Source organism: Apium graveolens, chromosome 4, assembly GCF_009905375.1.
Source record: "Apium graveolens cultivar Ventura chromosome 4, ASM990537v1, whole genome shotgun sequence".
NCBI classification, from domain to species: Eukaryota; Viridiplantae; Streptophyta; class Magnoliopsida; order Apiales; family Apiaceae; genus Apium; species Apium graveolens.
Window position 1 is genome coordinate 108274323 of NC_133650.1, and position 18690 is coordinate 108293012.

General features: G+C 38.3%; 1 long non-coding RNA gene across 1 annotated transcript; it reads right to left on the bottom strand.

Moving 5' to 3' along the window:
• Positions 1 to 405: 405 nt before the first annotated feature.
• On the bottom strand, positions 406 to 2407 carry LOC141718880 (uncharacterized). The gene is made up of 5 exons (XR_012574000.1): positions 2316 to 2407; positions 1654 to 2182; positions 1258 to 1448; positions 1122 to 1184; positions 406 to 757 (listed from the first exon to the last, which is right to left on the bottom strand). It is a non-coding gene; the product is annotated as an uncharacterized LOC141718880 (long non-coding RNA).
• Positions 2408 to 18690: the final 16283 nt, after the last annotated feature.

The window sequence follows — 18690 nt, forward strand, 5'->3', positions numbered from 1 at the left end:
AATAAAAAACCGATGTCTATATCTTATTAGACATCGATCATTTTCTAAGTACCCGATGTCAATGTTGATAATAGACATCGATCATTTTCTAAGTACCCGATGTCAATGTTGATAATAGACATCGGTTGTTTTCTAAAAAACCGATGTTAGTATGATAAATAGACATCGGGTGTTTATTTTTAAATCGATGTTATTTCCCTGTTTACATGTGGTAATATACCTTTATTAATATCGAATATTTTATTTTGACTGATGTCTATGTGATTTTAATACATTGCTTTTATATGTGTAAACTCATGTATATTTATGGTTTTTAATATCGGTTCTAAAAACTGGAAACAACCCTCCTGCAATAAGTTTTACAATGCATATACATAAATTTAGTAAAGTAATCTTCTACGACAGATGGATACAAGAATCCCTTCTGCAATAAGTTTTACAATACATGTACATGAATCTGATTTTTGTCATCAGACTACTACTAGTATACTTTGTCACATCATTAAGACACTACTAAATCTGATCTTTTATGTATGATTAAAAGAGAGAACAAAAACAAACCAAGCAAACCTAACCCCTACTACACCCACCTAGAGACGATCTTCTTGGAGAATTAAATCCAAAAAAACCAAACAATACAAGCAGCAACAAATAGCAGCTTCGAAACTCCCAACTCCACACAGCTCCATACCTGCACTCGAGCAAACCACACCCCGCAGCAAAAAGGCAACCTCAGACACAGCAAGCAATGATTCTCCTGAGAGTAAACTTGCACATCAAAATCACCAGGGAGACAGCTCATAAAAATAAAAAGTCGAACAGCAACACCACCCCAAAACTCAAAACTGAACTCATTAATAGAGATTTCTAAAACTTTTGAAACTTGGGGCTAGGTAGTAAATTATACTTAATTTATTGTATCCAAAGTCATGAAACTTATAAAAAATGGACAAACTCAAACATTTGTTCCACGTCACTGAGAGCATTATTTATTACTGGATTCAAACATCGGTAAAGATTTGTACAAGAATTTAGCTTAAATACAAAAGGTGTATTGTTTCTAACCAACTACAAATACTTCAAACATATAGAATCACACTAAAATAAATAATCATACTCACTCTATTCATTGTGTAAAGCGCCTCAGCCATTTCAAAGGATCGATTTCTCAATACAGCTCCCACCTAAGAAACCAATTCAATGTAAGAATTAATTTTGTAACAAATCAAAATATTTCACCAAAATCAGTATATGCACCTTCTTCCTTAACTGGGCTTCCAGATTTTATGGCCACTCTTTAGCAGATTCTACTACAAGAGACGTCACGGCTATTTCAGTGCCAGTAGACAAAGTTCCTTTATAGACTGTTCCCCTTGATGATGTATCAATAGCATTGCTAAAATCTTCACAAGCTGCCTCGAGCTCTCCGCGTTTAAGGCTTGGCACACCTGTGAGGTAAATAGTAAAGTAAATAAGTAGCAAACAATTATTTGCATTTGCAACTATAATTCATGAGACATCATTTTAGGTTTCAACAGAACTGCAAAAATTATGTGATACATAGACAGTCTTTGGCAACCACAGATTAGCAGGGTTTCAGGAAATCAATAGTCATAACAAGCATCATAATTTAGGACCAGTATTAGTACTTACCAGTTACAAACGCTTTTTGCAATCAGTAGTCTACAATTTTAGCATTAAGTTCCTGAGCATACTCATCTCTCTTGGTCTCTGATGATCAGTGCCAGCGGATTCCATAACAAAGGAATTACAAGAAAGGAAATCAAGTAGCCAAAACATATGTACCAGTTTAACACTAGGTAACTCGAGCAGAATCTAGAGTTTTGCTATTTTAGTTGGACGGACACCATTTTATTAAACATAATAAGCTCTTTGATCACAGTTTCAAAAAGAAAAGAATTGCCTCTACATGAAGATAATGTTCATTCTATCACATAAAGATATGAAAATAAGGGTGATACTACTAAAATGACAGAATCAGATGGACAAAAAACATCTATTTCGGTAAGCTGAATTAGTAATAAATGCAACGCTAGCCCGTGAGACCCTTCTTTCAGCAGCCTCTCCATGTTTAACAGGAGAGACCTCACTAATATTAGGATACCGCTTGTACACACTCTTGGACTTCCTTGCTGGGCCCATGAAAACTATTTCAGATTACCTACACAAACAAGAACAATATACATTTGTCAAAATCCTCCTTTGCCCAGTTTCTTCTCAACTTTGTATGAAGGGGAAGAACCAACCTAGACATGTTACATATAACCAATAGTTAATTAAAATTTCTACTACACCTCTAAAAGCCATAACATGTGAGCATAGGTATACATGAATGAAAGTTCTCTTACTCTTACATCACAACACATTAAAAAGAACACAGATGATAGAACTATAGATGTCAATTAAATTAATAAATAAACATTTATATCAAAAAACTTAAAGATGTACGGTCACACTAAGAGGTGAGGGTGGCGGCCAGGAGTTTTTATAGCATTTTGAATATATTAAGTTATTGCTTTACTGGTCCAAGATAAATGGGGAAATTAATGAACTCAGAGTACTTCTTTACCAATTCCTGCAGTCAGAACAGCAACTTAAAACATCAAACTCTTCGTACCAGTCAACTATCATCATACAGTGTCTTCCACAGTGTACTTAGACCTTGCAATTTGTGTTTAACTATTATTAGAAAAATATTTAAAGCACTCTTTTTCCTAGATTTTTAGCAGTTCGGTTGAAACCCTAAGCAAATATTACATGTATGTTTGATATTGTTACATACAGGGAAATCCATAAAATTAGATAACCAACATAGTTCCCCTTAACATAATTAGCTATATACCACTGATATAAAAAATACTATTAAACTAATAATTATTTTAAAGAATAACATATGTACTGGAATTAGCTACCAACATGCTCATTATCACAAGAAAGATCATTGAATATATGATCTGTACAATTGCTTCAAATAACATAATCATGCATTTAAATGTATGTGAATCAAATAGCATGCATTATAATGAAGTTTTTTGACATTGTGGTGCTTTACTTAACAGGTAGGTAAGTCAACATATGTAGTATGATGCCGTTTACATATATAAATCAAATATCAATATCAAATTTAAAAACCAATAAAACTTTGTAGCCACATAAAACTAGTATAAGTCCTCTCTTACAAGTATGTGCTCTCAACAAATAAAACAATACAGACCTTTAATTTAGATTGTTCCAAGTACTCCCCAGCTTCCTCTCTCAGGTGCAATCTGATTTCAGTTCCACGCCCTGGTGGTTCATTCCATGTGTCCTCTGAAATTGCAAACGGGCCATCAGCCTTCGACTCTCATACATACCTGCAGAAAATAGGGTAGCATTAATAAGCATATAAGGTAAAGACAAGTATGAGGACTAGAATCTGGTACAGGTCCAAAATAATGCTTGCTAATGATTTCTACATAGTCTGCAACCACCAAATTGCCCAATCAAATTAAGGTCACCACTTGTCTGCATTTTCTCCACAAAAGCTAAAACACATAAAAAAATAAAAAATAAATAAATCAATTAGTTCCTTAATTCATCATAAAAGAACAAGAGTAGAGATGTTCAATCTATGAGCGAGGCATTAACACTAGCTTTACCCGAAGTTTCGGATTTAGCTATGGTTCCTGAGTTCTTTATTAGATCCTCCTTTTTCATTCCTATACCTCTGTCACGAATTGAAAGTATTTTACGTTGTGTGTCCAACTTGATCTGCAAAAACCATATCATAAAAATAAGAAAACATAGATAATTAGAGTACAAATCTTATGAAGCTCACTAAATCTCAAAACCTGTTCAAAAAAAGAAAAAATCCATTAAAAAATATGAACAGACCTAATGGAACAAATTAAACCTAATTGAACAAACATACTGAATTGAACAAACAAACCTGTTTAGACCTTATGGTTTCTCGTAGATGGAGTGTGATTAATTGAAGGTGTTCTTCAATTTGGGGTTTAATTGAAGCTCTATGTACTTGCAATCAACTGATATGGTGTGTGTGTGCGAGAGAGAGGGAAGTAGAGAGATGGAAGAGAGAGAGAACCAGGAAGATGGAAGAGAGAGAGAGAGAGAGAGAGAGAGAGAGCGCCAGAGAGATACGAGAGTGAGCTGAGAGAGAGTAAGAGCGAGAGAGACGAAAAGAATTTTGTCCTGAAGGGGGGAAACGAGTTATTTTTTGTTTAAGGGGGGAATAATTTGGGGAATGAAGGGGGGAAAGTTTCCGCGTATTTTTTAATTTTTTTAAGTTAACCATCGACAACGGTTGTAAACTCCAACCGATGTCTAAAAAACAAAGACATCGGTTATATAAAAAACCGATGTCTAACTAACGTTTCTCATTTTTAAAAAATAACTATAGACAACGGTTATTTTCTCGACCGATGTCTAATATAAGCAGTAAAATCGGTTTTAAAATAACCGATGTCTAAAAGAACTTTAACATCGATCATCTGAGCAACCGATGTCTAAGGACCGATGTCTATTGACAGAATTCTAGTAGTGACAATCTCCCCCTTAATCTAAACTTGTCTCATGCAATCCTTCCAGCCCGTATAACTTATTCGACTGAGCCCGTATGGATAATAATCTGAGCCCGTATGGCTATTCAACTGAGCCCGTATGGCTAATAATTTGAGCCCGTATGGCTATTCAACTGAGCTGTATAGCTAAACTTATGATTATAATAAAGTTGGTTCATCATCCTCGATGATTGCCATGTTTACTTCCTGCCTCTTTTATCTTTCCCGTCGTGATTTGTTGCATTCTAATGCATAGTATCCAAAGGTGTTACAGTTGTAGCACATGATCCTACTCTTGTCACGAAAATAAGCATGTCTAGTTCTTTGATTCTGCGATGCCAACAGAAGTCTGCTCTTGTGTCTCGTGACTCGATCTGCCTTAACAAGATGACTACGTACCTTGCCAATTGCCAAGGATCAAGTCAAAAGACGTAGTTCTATTTTGGTGGGGGTGAGACCCCTTATATAGGTGTTGGAAGTCCTTGAATTGGACTAGATCTAGGAGACTTCGTGGGTAAGTCTCAAAATTAGAATGGATTTTGGAGTCCTATGAAGTTGATTCCTTATCGGATTAGGTCTCCTGGAAACTAATCTACAAGGATGTATATCCTCATTAGAACTCATATTGACAGCTGATTTCTCCCATATTTAATTAATTACAAAATTAATTAATATTCAGGGTTTTGAGCCTCTTCGAATGGGCTTAGCTGTCAACCCAATTTTGGTATAATTAATGCGATATTAATTACGCAATCAGGGCTTATTTTATTCCCTATCATTTGCCCCCCCAACTTCTGGGGAATCGTAAAAGATTTTGCAAAAGTTAAGTTCATTTATTCCCTTACAGGGTATCGTTTTTACGTAAAGTATGGAGCGACCTACACATTTACAACGATTTTCCTTATACACGGCTTCAAGGATATTTTGGGATCCCCCTATCACTTTTCTTTACTTTTACTCTTATTATTTAGGAATTATCTGGTATTTTTCTCTCAATTTTTGGGTTTCACAAAAAAATTTCCTTAATTTTCAGAATACATCCATAATTTTCAGGAATTGTTCAAGGAATTCCTTTAATTTACAGGATTTATTCCTAATTTCTAGGAATTTTCCTTAATTTATAAGAATTTTTCCTTAATTTTGGAATTTTCCAAGGTATTTCTATTTTTCCAGAAAATGTTCTTAATTTTCCAAAAAATATCTGTAATTTTCCCCTCTCTCTTTTTTTCTTTTCTTCTTTTTTCTCTTCTTTTTTCTCTTTTTTTTTAAAAAAATCGACCAGGAATCCCTTCCGACCAGGATCCTGGTCGAATTAGCCTCCATTTTATTCTGGTCGAAGCAATATTCGAGCAACAAGTGTCGACTAGAAACCTGACCGAAATTCGGTCAGGATTTCCTCTGTCTTGACCGAATTATCCCCCCTTTTAATCCTGGTCAAAATCATATTCGAGCAGGGGTCTTCGACTAGAAACCTGACCGAATTTAGTCAGGATGTCTTCTGTTTTTTGACTGAATTCAGCCCTCCCTTAGCCCTGGTCGAAGCTAATTTCGAGTAGGTTTTTTTGACTAGAATTCTTGGTCGAATTTCGGTTAAGAAATTTTTTTGTTGACCCTAATTTTGACCGAATTAAGGGGCCTTAATTCCTGATCGAAAGAAATTTTGATTAGGTTCCTTCAACTAGGATTCCTGATCGAAATTTAGGTCAGGATTTTTTTTATAAATAATTTTATCTTCTTGGGCCCATGATTTTTCTGGGCATTTGTTATTTTATCCCTAGATGGGCCTTCTATTTGGGCTCTCAACCTTTGGGCCTGTTGTTGGGATTTTGGGCCCTTTGGCTGGGCTTTCCAGGGTTTTTCATAACTTTGAGCCCAATTCTGGTATATATATATTCTAGGTTTTTCCAAAATTTGGGACGATAACTTGGGCTGGATTTTTGCTTTCAAATTCCAGAGGATTGAATTTGGGCCCATGACTTGGGCCAAGCCTTTGCTTTCAAAACCAAATTCCAGAACCTTCTGGAATTCTGATGCATCTTCCATATTTATCAATTTTGTTTCCATATTTTTCTGGATTTTTCCAGAATTCTCTCAAATAAATAAAAAAATTATTTGCCAAAAATCCTCTAGACTCTTCTAGATCCTTCTGATTTTTGGGCCCAAATGGGCTTTTTTAGGCCCAATAGCTGGCTGGGGAGTCTATATAAGAGTGGAGGGGGAGTGCGATTTTACTCACACTTCTCAAATCACAATCCATCACCTCTCAAACACTCCTCTCCTCTCAAACACTCATCTCCCCTTTAGAAGTTTTCCGGCAATCCTCTAGCCTTTTCCGGCCTTCTTCCTCTCCTTTCAGGGTTTCAAGTTCTTCTCCTCCATCAATGGCAGATAAGAGTTGCGAGAGAGCGGCTAAGATCGCTTCTGCTTCAAAATGAGGTAACGATATCCAAATCCGCTCTTCTTAAATGTCATTGCTAGACATGATTAACACTGGGGGGGATGAATACCCGTCCAATGCTCATCTAGATTCATTCGATTATTGTAACAAATGGTACAATATAGATTTTAATAAAATGAACGACCTTTATAACGTTCGTCCCCCTCTTAGGCTAGTTCCCGCTGATGGTAGTGATCGTACTTGCCACTGGAAGCCCGACACTTTATTCATTTATGCAGAAGCCCTTACCTCTAGGCTTAGATTTCCTTTCCATGATTTCATTCCTGGCTTATTAGCTGATTTACAAATTAGTCCCTGTCAGCTTCCTTCTAATGTGTGAAGGAACATTCTATATTTCATGGTCTCGTGTCTTAGGGGAGGTTTTCCTTTGTCAGTAGCAGTCTTTAGGAAAATATTTCAGTGTTACAATAGCTCTCAGAATATCTGTGGTTGGGTCTATATTAAACAAAGGCCCAAGTGTAAACATATATTTAACAGTGCTTCCATCTCCGATAACAACCAACATTGGAAGAGTAGTTTTGTCGGGCTAAGGTGGGAGAATGGGGACTGGGGCACCCTCTTCAGATCTTCCTTCGGGAAGGTCAGTGATGGTAGCCTCAAATTCATTCACCTAACCCCTGAGGAGACTATTATCTATAATGAGCTTACCCGGGATGATGGTGCCACTCCCAGCTGGACTCTTTTAGAAGAGTTTTCCCTTATCCAAGTGGGACTCTCCTCCGTTTCTGCACAGGGTATTTTTCTTACCTTTTTGTTTTTTTTCTTTTTTCATGCATTATTGACACCACTTATTTTTGTTTCTCTTTTATATTTACAGCTGCTAAGGAAATTAACGAGGATAATGTGCCTGTTGTTGAAGAGACTGCAAGGATGAAGAAGGCTTGACTTGCAGGGTTGGACACCCGGAGGAAGGCTTTGGAGCCTAGCTTCTTGAGGAAGCACAAGGAGCCTATGGTGGAGGCTTCTTCTAAGGGAACTGAAGCCCCAACTGCTCCTACTTCTGCTGTGGCTCCTACTTCCGTAGCCACTGGAGCTTTCCAACCTCTTTGGGGATTTCACCGAGGGGACACTGTGGTTGGATCCACAAAGCATGCGTGGTATTGGTCCTTTCATGGTGTGACCCCCAAGGACTTCACTGACATTGTGGATGGCCCAGACTTGGAGAGGATCAAGCTCATGGGTGCTTAGTCCTTGTCCTCGGTATGATCCTTTCTTAAAATCCTACTCCTTTTTTATATACTTGTATCATTCACTTGCCTTAAATCTTTGTTTATTATTTTGTTTCAGTCTAATGCTTACTTCCAAGCTGCTGTGAGGCAAGCTGAATTGTGGAAGAAGGCCTCGGATAACGCTGAGAATGCTCTTAGAAGGCAGCAGAAGAAGTATGCTTCGCTAGAGAGGAAGTTAAAGCGTAAGGAGGAGGAGCTTGGAGATTCAAATGCTGAATTGGTCGTGCTGAGGGCTGAGAAGGATAAGGCTTTAGACTCGGAGGAGTCACTCGGTCCATGAGGGTGAGGGATGACTTGGTGTTCCCTGGGTTTTTTAGGACTGGCTGGGACACGGCCCTTGGAACCGTGAACGAGGCTTGTCTTAATATTAACCCAGCGGACTATGTGTGCCCTGACGACGAGGCTTTACTACAGAGTTTTCGCACCCGAGTGATTGTCTCGGATCGTACTCCTCAGGTTCCACTTCTTCCTTCTCCAGAGTCATCTTTTAGGCCTTCAGCAGATGATCATAGCTCTTCTTCCTCCGAGACCACTGAGACATCCAGTGAGAATGGCGGAGACGATGATATGGATGTCGAGGACACCTCCGCTCCTTAGAATTTATCAGCCTTGTGTGGCTTATTTATCTTCATTTTATCTTTGAGACTATCTAGTTTATCGAAACTTGTATCTCTTATTTGAACTTATCTAATTTATCAAACTTTATGCCTTTATTGAAGTTCATGCACTTAGTTTATTTTTCATGCTATAGGGACTTTAAACATACTTTGGAAACTTCATAAACTTCATAAATTTTTGGGACTCATCCCTTACATAATTCTTCATAATACTCAAATTTGAAAGAGTGGTCTTATAAAACTAAAACATGAAATCCTAAGCAAGCAAAGCTTCAAGGTGCTTTTCAACATACTTGTCATCTTGACAAGTGAGAATCGTGCTCAATCATTTTACACATAGTAAATTTTCAGGTTCTGTGCGTGCCAGGTTCTTGGGACTTCAAAACCATCCATAGTCTCCAGCTTGTAGGTTCCTCTTCCTTGAACGCTTTTGATCTTGTATGGTCCTTCCCAATTTGGGGCAATTTTTCCCTTCTGCCCAACACCGAAAGCTTCCACCTTCCTTAGAACCAAGTCATCTTGCTTGAAGAACCTTTCTTTAACACTTAGGTTGTAGTAGAATGAAGCCTTTTTCTGATATTCCACTATCTTCGCATGTGCCTCATCTCGTACTTCATCAATTAGATCCAAGGCTAATCTTTGCCCTTCCTCATTTTCCTCAGCATTAAAAGCTTGGATTCTGGGAGACGAATGTGATATCTCCAAAAGAACAACCGCTTCTGCCCCATATGCTAACATGAAGGGAGTTGCTCCAGTTGTGACTCTACAAGTGGTTCTATAAGCCCATAGTATTGGGAGTATTTCATCCACCCAGTTATTCTTTGATTTCTCGATCCTCTTCTTCAGTCCATCCAGGATTATACGATTCGCCACTTACACTTGCCCATTGGCTTGCGGGTGAGCTACGAAGGTAAACCGTAACTCGATCTCATTATCCTTGCAATACTTCTTGAATTCCTCATTGTTGAACTATGTTCCATTATCGGTAACCAAGATATGGGGAATTCCATATCGGCACATGAGATTTTTCCACAGAAATTATGCAAGCTGCTTAGTTGTGATCTTGGCTAAAGGTTTAGCTTCAATCCACTTAGTAAAATAATCAATAGCTACACTCAGGAACTTCCTTTGTGTCATGGCCATGGGGAAAGGCCCAAGTATATCCATTCCCCACATGAAAAGGGGATGGGAGACTTGATGGAAGTCAACATCTCGGGGGGTTCTCGAACAACCGGTGCATGTTTCTGATAGCGATCACATTTCTTCACATATTCTTTGGCATCAGCCATCATCTCTGGCCAATAAAAGCCTAAATGGGTTATCTTATGAGCCAGTGCTCTGCCCCCCAGGTGTTGCCCACAGATACCTTCGTGTACTTCTTCAAGAGCCAAGCATGCCTCATCGGACCTGAGACATCTTAAGTATGGAACCACATAAGATCTTTTGTACAAAATGCCATCAATCAAAGAATATCTCAGCGCTCGAACAGCCAATTTTCGTACTTCATTCACATCATTTGGAAGCCAACCAGTTTGAATATGGGCCTTAACGGGATCTATCCACGATGCCCCCAGCCCTATGGGAGCTACAAGTTTAACATCAATGCTCCATTTCTTTAAAATGCGGAAGTACACACTTCATTAGCTCTTCTATATCTCCGATGAAGTGAACTTAGACAATGCATATGCCTTAGCATTTTCCTCCCTTGGGATGTGCTCAACATGGCATTTATCGAACTGAGTCATCACAGCCCTTACTAGGCGGACATACTTAGCCATTGTATCATCCCTTGCCTCAAACTCTCCATTGACCTGGGATATGACCAACTTCGAGTCTCCACAGACTTTTAAGTTCTTGACTCTCAATATCCCTGCTAGGCCGAAGCCAGCTATCAAAGCTTCATATTCTACTTCATTGTTTGTAGTTGGGAAGTCTAGCTTCATAGTATATTCAATCAAGAACCTATCGGGGCTTTGTAAAACTAGCCCTGCCCCACTTGAATTTGTTTTTGATGCTCCATCAAAATAGAGAACCCAATATTCCTTCTCCTTAACTTTCTTATATTTGTCTCCTTTATCACCTTCTGTGTCTTGAGGTATAGTATCTTCCTGCCCCCGACTTCTAGGTTGGGTATGGTACATTCCACCACGAAGTCAGCCAATGCCTGACCTTTTATTGTCATTCATGGCTTGTATTTGATATCGAATTCACCCAATTTTATTGCCCACTTAATCATCTTCCGCAAGCTTTGGGATTACGAATTATATTTCTCAAGGGCTAATTTGTTAGCACTTCGATTTTATGGGCATGGAAGTAAGGGCGCAACTTCCTTGAGGTCATTACCAAGGCTAAAGCAAACTTCTCAATAGTTGAATAATTTAACTCAGCTTCGTGTAAGATTTTACTGACGTAATATATGGGTCTCTTGGAGACCATCAGTCCCAAAAACTTTCCAGACCCCACTCCGAAAGCACACTTTGCAGGATTTAGCATCATTTTTTGATATCTCAGGACCTCAAAAGCTTCCCTCAAATGGGTTATGTGGCCAGCCTTCACTAGACTCTTGACTAACATGTCATCAACAAAAACTTTCATAGTTTTGCCTATAAGGCCCTTGAAAATCTTATTCACCAACCTTTAATAGGTGGCTCCTGCATTCTTGAGACCAAACGCCATAACAAGATAACAAAAAAACCAAAGTTAGTAATGAATGATACCTTTGGGATGTCATCCTTGTGCATCTTGATCTGATTATACCCACTGAATCCATCCATGAAGCTCAGCATCTCATGACCAGCAGTAGCATCTATCAATGTATCTATCATTGGGAATGGGAAACAGTCTGTTATTCCCAAGGAACTAACAATGAGATTTACAGAAGGGGGGTTGAATGTAAATCTCAAAAAAAATTCAAGTTTTGAGCAGTTTCAGAGGCTATGTGTTTTGATGAACAAGTGTGTGTGAATTGCTTTGAGCAGATGCAGGCAGATATATATTCAAACATAAATGTAAAGAACACAAAAGACTTAAAAACTTTTCTGGTGGATTTGTTGTTCCACCAGAGATGTGTTATTTCATAAAATATGTGATTCAAAGAATTGATCACAGCTTCATCCTAGTACAAATTAGATGATTTTCTCTCAATGTTTTTCTAAACAGCTCTGGAAAATTCACACTCTAATTACTAGCTGCAACTTGGTTTATATATCACCAAGTTTACAAGTGAAGACAAAAGTACAATTAAAAAGATTCTTCACATGTTTCTTCTTCATTTCTCTATCCAATGCAATCTAGGTTGATCTGTGAATCTTTGAATACTTTCTTGTTTGCACCAGAATGGAAATGCTGTATTTTCTTGATTCCCACAAGAGGCTGCCACATTCCAATTGTCTCTGTCAACCCATGTGCCTCTATCAGCTTATGAATTGTCACTGTCAACTGTTATTGAACTTAGCATCCGTTGAAGCTTTTATCCGTTGATGGATTTATCCGTTGATGCATGAGCAGTTGAAGCTTTATCCGTTGATGCACTTATCCGTTGATGGTTGTTATCCGTTGAAGCTTTAGAGACATCCGTTGAAGCTTTGTTTCTCATCCGTTGAAGGCTTTAGCTTATCAGTTGATACTACTTCACTTATACAAAATTACAAGGCATGAAATATTTACAGTTAGCCTTCCTATTTGCATATCCACTAGTAGTCAATATGACTTATAATTTTCCACAACATCTAAGAATTATAACTTGAATACAGAAACTGAAATGTGCTACAATACTAAACTTATTTCTAAGTAAAGCTACTCCATCAACGGATAGCCAGAATGGTCTTATCCGTTGAGGCTACAAACACTAGATTCCTACTTAAGTGTTTTGTTTAACTTATCATCAAACTAATACACATATTCCTAACAATCTTCCCCTATTTATGTCTACTAGAATTGTAGGCATAAATTTGGGTTTAACTTGATGATAACAAAACACTTAACAAATATATGAAGTGAAATCAAGTAGAAATTCAGAAGTGCTGCAAAAGTGTAAGTACTGAGACAGAATTGAAGAATTACATTGTTTCCAAGGATGCTCCTTTAGGCTGAGCAGATTATTTTCTTTTCCTTTGATCCCTTATTTTCTTCCCTAGCCTCCTGTCATTTTCCTATACTTGAAGTTGGAGTTGTCTGTAGAATTAAGCTTCATCTTCTTCACTGATGTCCACCTTAGATTGCATGTCCTTGAGAGTTTCATTACTGGCAATTTTAAGTTGGTCTTCAAGTCTGAAAAATCTTCTGACTCCTTTATTGTCTCTGAACTCCATCAGCCAATGAGGTGATTTATGAATTGTAACTCCATGCTCAGGGATGAGTAATGTTCTAGGCAAGTAATTGGGCTCCCACCAAGTTTTCCTTATGCTGGCAATCTTGTTGAGAATCTCAGTTTTGGCAGTCCTAGTAAAGCCAGAATCCCTTTTGATAGCTGAGTAGACTCTAACCAAGGTAGAATAACCTTCATTCAGAATTCTGTAAAGGGGCCAAGTCATTTCCCCATTTCCTTTGTACTTGAACACTAATCTTTCTGGTAGCTGTCTGTAGGCATCTATTCCCCTTACTTCCTCCAGCTCATCCAGGTAGAGTTCAATATCTGTCTGTTCCTTTATGTCACAAATGTGAACATAATCATCCTTTGAGGCTTGTGGCTTAGGCTTAGGTTTCTGAGTGAATTTTCTTGAGGTTAGGGGAGGTGTTGATTTGGTTTTTCTTTTCTATTTCTTTGGTGGTGGAGAAGTAGTCAAGAAGGTGGGCAATTTGATGGTGTTCCAATCAATGGGTTCCTCCTTAGGAATGATTGTTTCACCATGGATATTTATATAGGGATCAGGCACAATGGGTTCAGGAATAAAAGGTAATGGTTTGGATTTTGATTGGATTTCCTCAGTGTTATCTACAATCTTCCTTTTTGCATTGGCCTTCCTTATGTTCCCTTTCTGCCATTCCTTTCTTTCCTTACTTCTTTCTTCCACATCCTCACTAAACATGTTCCCCATACCTTCATCTTCACCCTTGTCTTTAATTTCTTTCTTTTCTTCAACTTGACTTGACTTTAGCTGTTTTTCAAGCTATGTTTGTGCTCTTTTGTCAGCCCTTAGCTTTTCAGCTTCTTCCTTCAGCCTTTTGGTCTCTTCCCTCTTGGCTTTTAAGAATTTGGGATATCCTTGCACCACACAGATACTCTTTCCCTTTCTATAAATGATAGCCATATTCATTCTTTCCACTACATCATTGGTCTCTTTGTGCTTTATGATGCTACCACTCAGAACTTTGTCTTCATCAGGCTTTGGAATTTGAAAGTCCACTTCTTTCAATTGGGCAAAGTTAAGGGGATTCTTTGTAGAGTCCTTGTCAAGTCTAGAGTTGGGTTTGAGTACCACAGGCTTGAAGTTCTTGAAGGAAGTTTCTCCAACCTTATTCCTCCTTACTAGCTTGTATTCCATAGTGATTGGCTCAACCTTTGTGCTATGTTTCACGGATAAGGATTTTGTTGTTGCAGAGCCAAACACTTGTTGCATCCTTTCATCAATTCTCCTCCTTTGCTCTTTCACCTGCATCTCAGCTGCTGCTAGCTGGATTAGATCAATTCCATTAAGCTTTCCTTTGATTTGAAGTGTTGGAGAAGTAGTGATGGCAGGAACTAGCACTTTGGATATTTGAATGTTGGTAGATGGCTCTCCTTCCCCTTCCCTTTTATTCTCCCCCTTTTTGTTATCATCAAGGAGAGGGGTCAAGCCTTGTGTTTTTGCCAGCTGCATAAGTAGACCTGTTTGAGACTGTTGATTTTGAAGAATGGTGACCAAAGAATTTTCAATGACTTCAACTCTGTCTTCCAACTTGGCCAACCTCTTTTCAGCATCTGATTCTCTTCTCAATCTTAGTAACAAGTCTTGCATGGTACCATAGGGCATGACTGAATCCAGCTTCTCAGAATTGTAGGACTTCAAGTCAGCTATATCCTTCTTGAGTTCATCCACACTCAGATTATGTCTTAGATGCTGTAGCTTCATGAGATGTAGAGAATCTAGGTGGGCTTGAAGAATAGCCTTGGTACCAGCATCTGAAGTTTCCTGAAGGGCCTTTTGAATAGCCATAACTTGTTTGACCAAGGAGACATTGAAACGCCCTGGTGTAGATTCCTTAGTTAAGGCCCATTCAGGTAAATCTGGAATTGAACTAGGGCCTTCATCTCCCCCTAAGTTCATGCTTCCATCAAATGAGACAGAGTCATCATCATTAGAATTTACTCCAAATTCTTCAGATGGCTCACCAGCTTGAGAAGGCATCCTATTGACAGCAGCTTTATCCCTTTGTAGAGATTCTGAAGTGTGTACTAGGTTCAAAGTCTGTTCTGCCTCCACATTGCCCTGAGCAGCCAAGAGTTGATAGGCTGACACAGGATGAGTAAAAGTGTCAGCATCCAAGGAAATGTTATCAATTACAGCTTTGTAATGTTGCTGAAATTGTCTTTCCTTTTTAGCATCATCCACAATCATTGACTCATTAGCAATGGCTGGATCCACCCTTATACCTTCTTTACCTGCTTTTTTCTCAATTTCTCTATATTCTTGCATCAGGGGCTCCCCCTGGCTCACACACCTCACACCCTCACCCTAACCTACTAAGGTGGCACTCCTCTCACTTTCTTTTGCCATGCTGGAAGAAATAGCATGCTCATTTAGACTCTCAAGCTCTCCTTTTGCCTGGGAGCAACCCAGCCTCTCACTCAAATTGTCACTCCCTTCCCTTAATCCTAGAAGTGATTGTACAGTAACCATGTCTTCTACACTTGGAATTGATTCAGTTATTTGTGTAGAGACTATCAACGGATAGGGAGTATCCGTTGAAGGAGGAACTGATGATATCAACGGATAACTGCGGTTAAGTTTATCCGTCGAAGAATAACCACTTGTCAACGGATGAGAAATATCCGTTGAAGAAGGAAAAGAAGTAGAAATTGAAAGTGACATGATTGTTGAATCTGTGTGGATTGATTTTAATTTAGGGGACACAGATTCTTCAACCAAATCTAAAAGAATTGGCTGATGATCGAACAAATCATCTAAGAGATGATGATCACCAGTATTTGAGTGGGGCTCCCCCCTGAGTTGTAAAGAGGGAGAATCAGGAATTGATGTAAATATCATGTCCACATCCAGAGATGGTGATGGAGAATTTGGTGATTGATGTGTGTCAATTTTGAGAGAATGGGTCTGTGACTCCACATTTGTTGGAGTCACATCAAGCTGAATTTGAGAAGGCATAGATACAGGTGGGTGTATTTGTGCAGTGTATGCACCCTGTGTGGAAACTAAGGTTTTAACCCTCTTTCTTCTTGTAAAGGCTTTTACAGGTGAGTGTTTGGCTTCAGTATCCCTCCCTCTTTTATTCTGTGTCCCTGGTTGGGGACTATTTTCAATAGTTGCACCCTTTTGGGAGGATGCAACCAGGGATGAGTTTGAATCCTTTTCAACCACCACAGTCTTTTGAGAGACTGTGGCTTGGCTAGCTGGGGTACCACTCACCTCTCCTACCTTATCCTAGGGGGTTTCTTGATGTTCACCCTTCCCCTCACCACTCACACCCTGTTCACTCCCATTAGGGTTTATGGTAGTTGTTACAACTGTTGTCTTTTAAGAAACAACAGAGGTGGCTTTCTTTGACTTGTTTATTGAAACTTTAGGTTTGGTGGCTTTGGTAGGAATTTGTTGGGACAAAGACACAGATTCCATGGCCACACTTGAAGGCAAAGAAATAATGGGGTTGGAAGTAGTAGGAGTTGAAGAAGTATTTATCTCACTTACCTGAGGTGCATTCATTATTGGCAAATATACCAATGGCACCTGATTGTTGAGGTTAATTCTCAAAAGGTCTGCAAGAACCCTTTTCTCTTGTGCCCAGCACTTGAGTTTATTATTCTCATTGGTTATGACCAATCCTTCAGCAACATGGTTAGCCAATAACATAAAGAATCTAGCATAGTAGATGTTATGGGGTCTATTAGCTTTGTTACCTAACCTGGTACCTAATTCTAGCATGACATAGTTGCTAAAATTAAAATACCTATCAGAAACTAGCATATAGAGCATATTAACTAGAGATGAAGTTATTGCATCAAAATTACTAATTTTCCCAGAGAAAACCTTGATAAAGGCATCACCAAGAAAACTCCATTCTTTCCTAAGGTCTTTTCTTCTAATACTCCCTAAACTAGCAGAATCAAAAGAATAGCCTATGGAATCCAACATGCTAGATACATCATTATCAGTGTGTGGTGTCATGGCATTGTTCTCAGGTAGTTTGAAATAAGACTGTATATCATCACAGTTAATACAGTAATCTTTACCTTTGAGAGAGAAAGTGATGGTCATATATGTGGGATTGAACTCTGCAGTTGTCCAAATCTCCTCAATTACCTCACAGTAAATAGTTGGGGCTTTTAGCATTGCATAGCTTAATTTGCAATTTTTGATGAAGTCAATCATCTTGTGATAATCTGAGTGGGTTTCATTCTTTTCCACCAAAGCTACGAAATTATTCTTATCATAGACAAATCCAGACTGGGACATTATCTTTACTACTGGTGCCATTGTAGTGAGTAGAGGTTGCAGAGAAACGTTGAGAGTTTTGGGAGAGAAATAGAGTAAAAGCTTTTGAAAAATTGCAAGAAAGCGTAAAGTGAAAATAAGAATTCAAAAGGCTTTTATACTTTCTCGAATTAAAACGTAAGGAGAATGATTAAATAATACTTTTAAGTAAATTATAGCCATTTGAGAATAAAGAAAACTGTATGAATTCTAAAAACTGCCTTTAATACAAATACATACAACTGTGTATATATATATGTATCAACGGTTAAGTAAAAGAATCAACAGTTGTGACTTACTTAAAAAAACTGATGTGACACTTCAACGGATGAGGTAAATAGTTATCCGTTGAAGATTAACACTGTTTTATCCATTGAAGGATAAAATTACCATAAATGTATTTGTCTTTCAACGGATAATGAACATCCGTCGATAGAACAGTTTTGGCTTTCAACGGATAGGGAATATCCATTGATAGAATAATCTTTACTAAAAGCCAACTTTGTTCTTGCAGCAAATTCATTTCAGGCTTCGAAACAGATTATAATAAGGACATGAATTTATGAATAATTAAGCATACCTAGCTCACTTACTAATCTTGTGAATGTTGATTCATCAAGTGGCTTGGTAAATATGATTGCAATCTGCTTTTCACTTGGAACAAAATGAAGTTCCACTGTACCATTCATCACATGTTCCCTTATGAAGTGGTACTTGATATCAATGTGCTTGGTTCTTGAGTGCTGCACTGGATTTTCAGTAATGGCAATGGCACTTGTGTTGTCACAGAATATTGGAATTTTGTCAACAGTTATCCCATAGTCAAATAGTTGATTCCTCATCCACAGTATCTGTGCACATCAACTACCAGCGGCAATGTACTCAGCTTCAGTTGTTGATGTGGAAACAGAGTTTTGCTTCTTGTTGAACCATGACACAAGCTTATTTCCTAGAAATTGACAGGTGCCAGTTGTACTTTTCCTGTCTATTTTACAACCTACATAATCTGCATCTGAGTAGCTAATTAGATCAAAACCAGACTCTCTAGAATACCAAATTCCTAGATTTGGAGTCCCTTTGAGATATCTAAAAATTCTTTTAATAGCCACTAAGTGAGATTCTTTAGGATCAACTTGAAATCTAGCACAGAGACATGTAGAAAACATTATATCAGGTCTA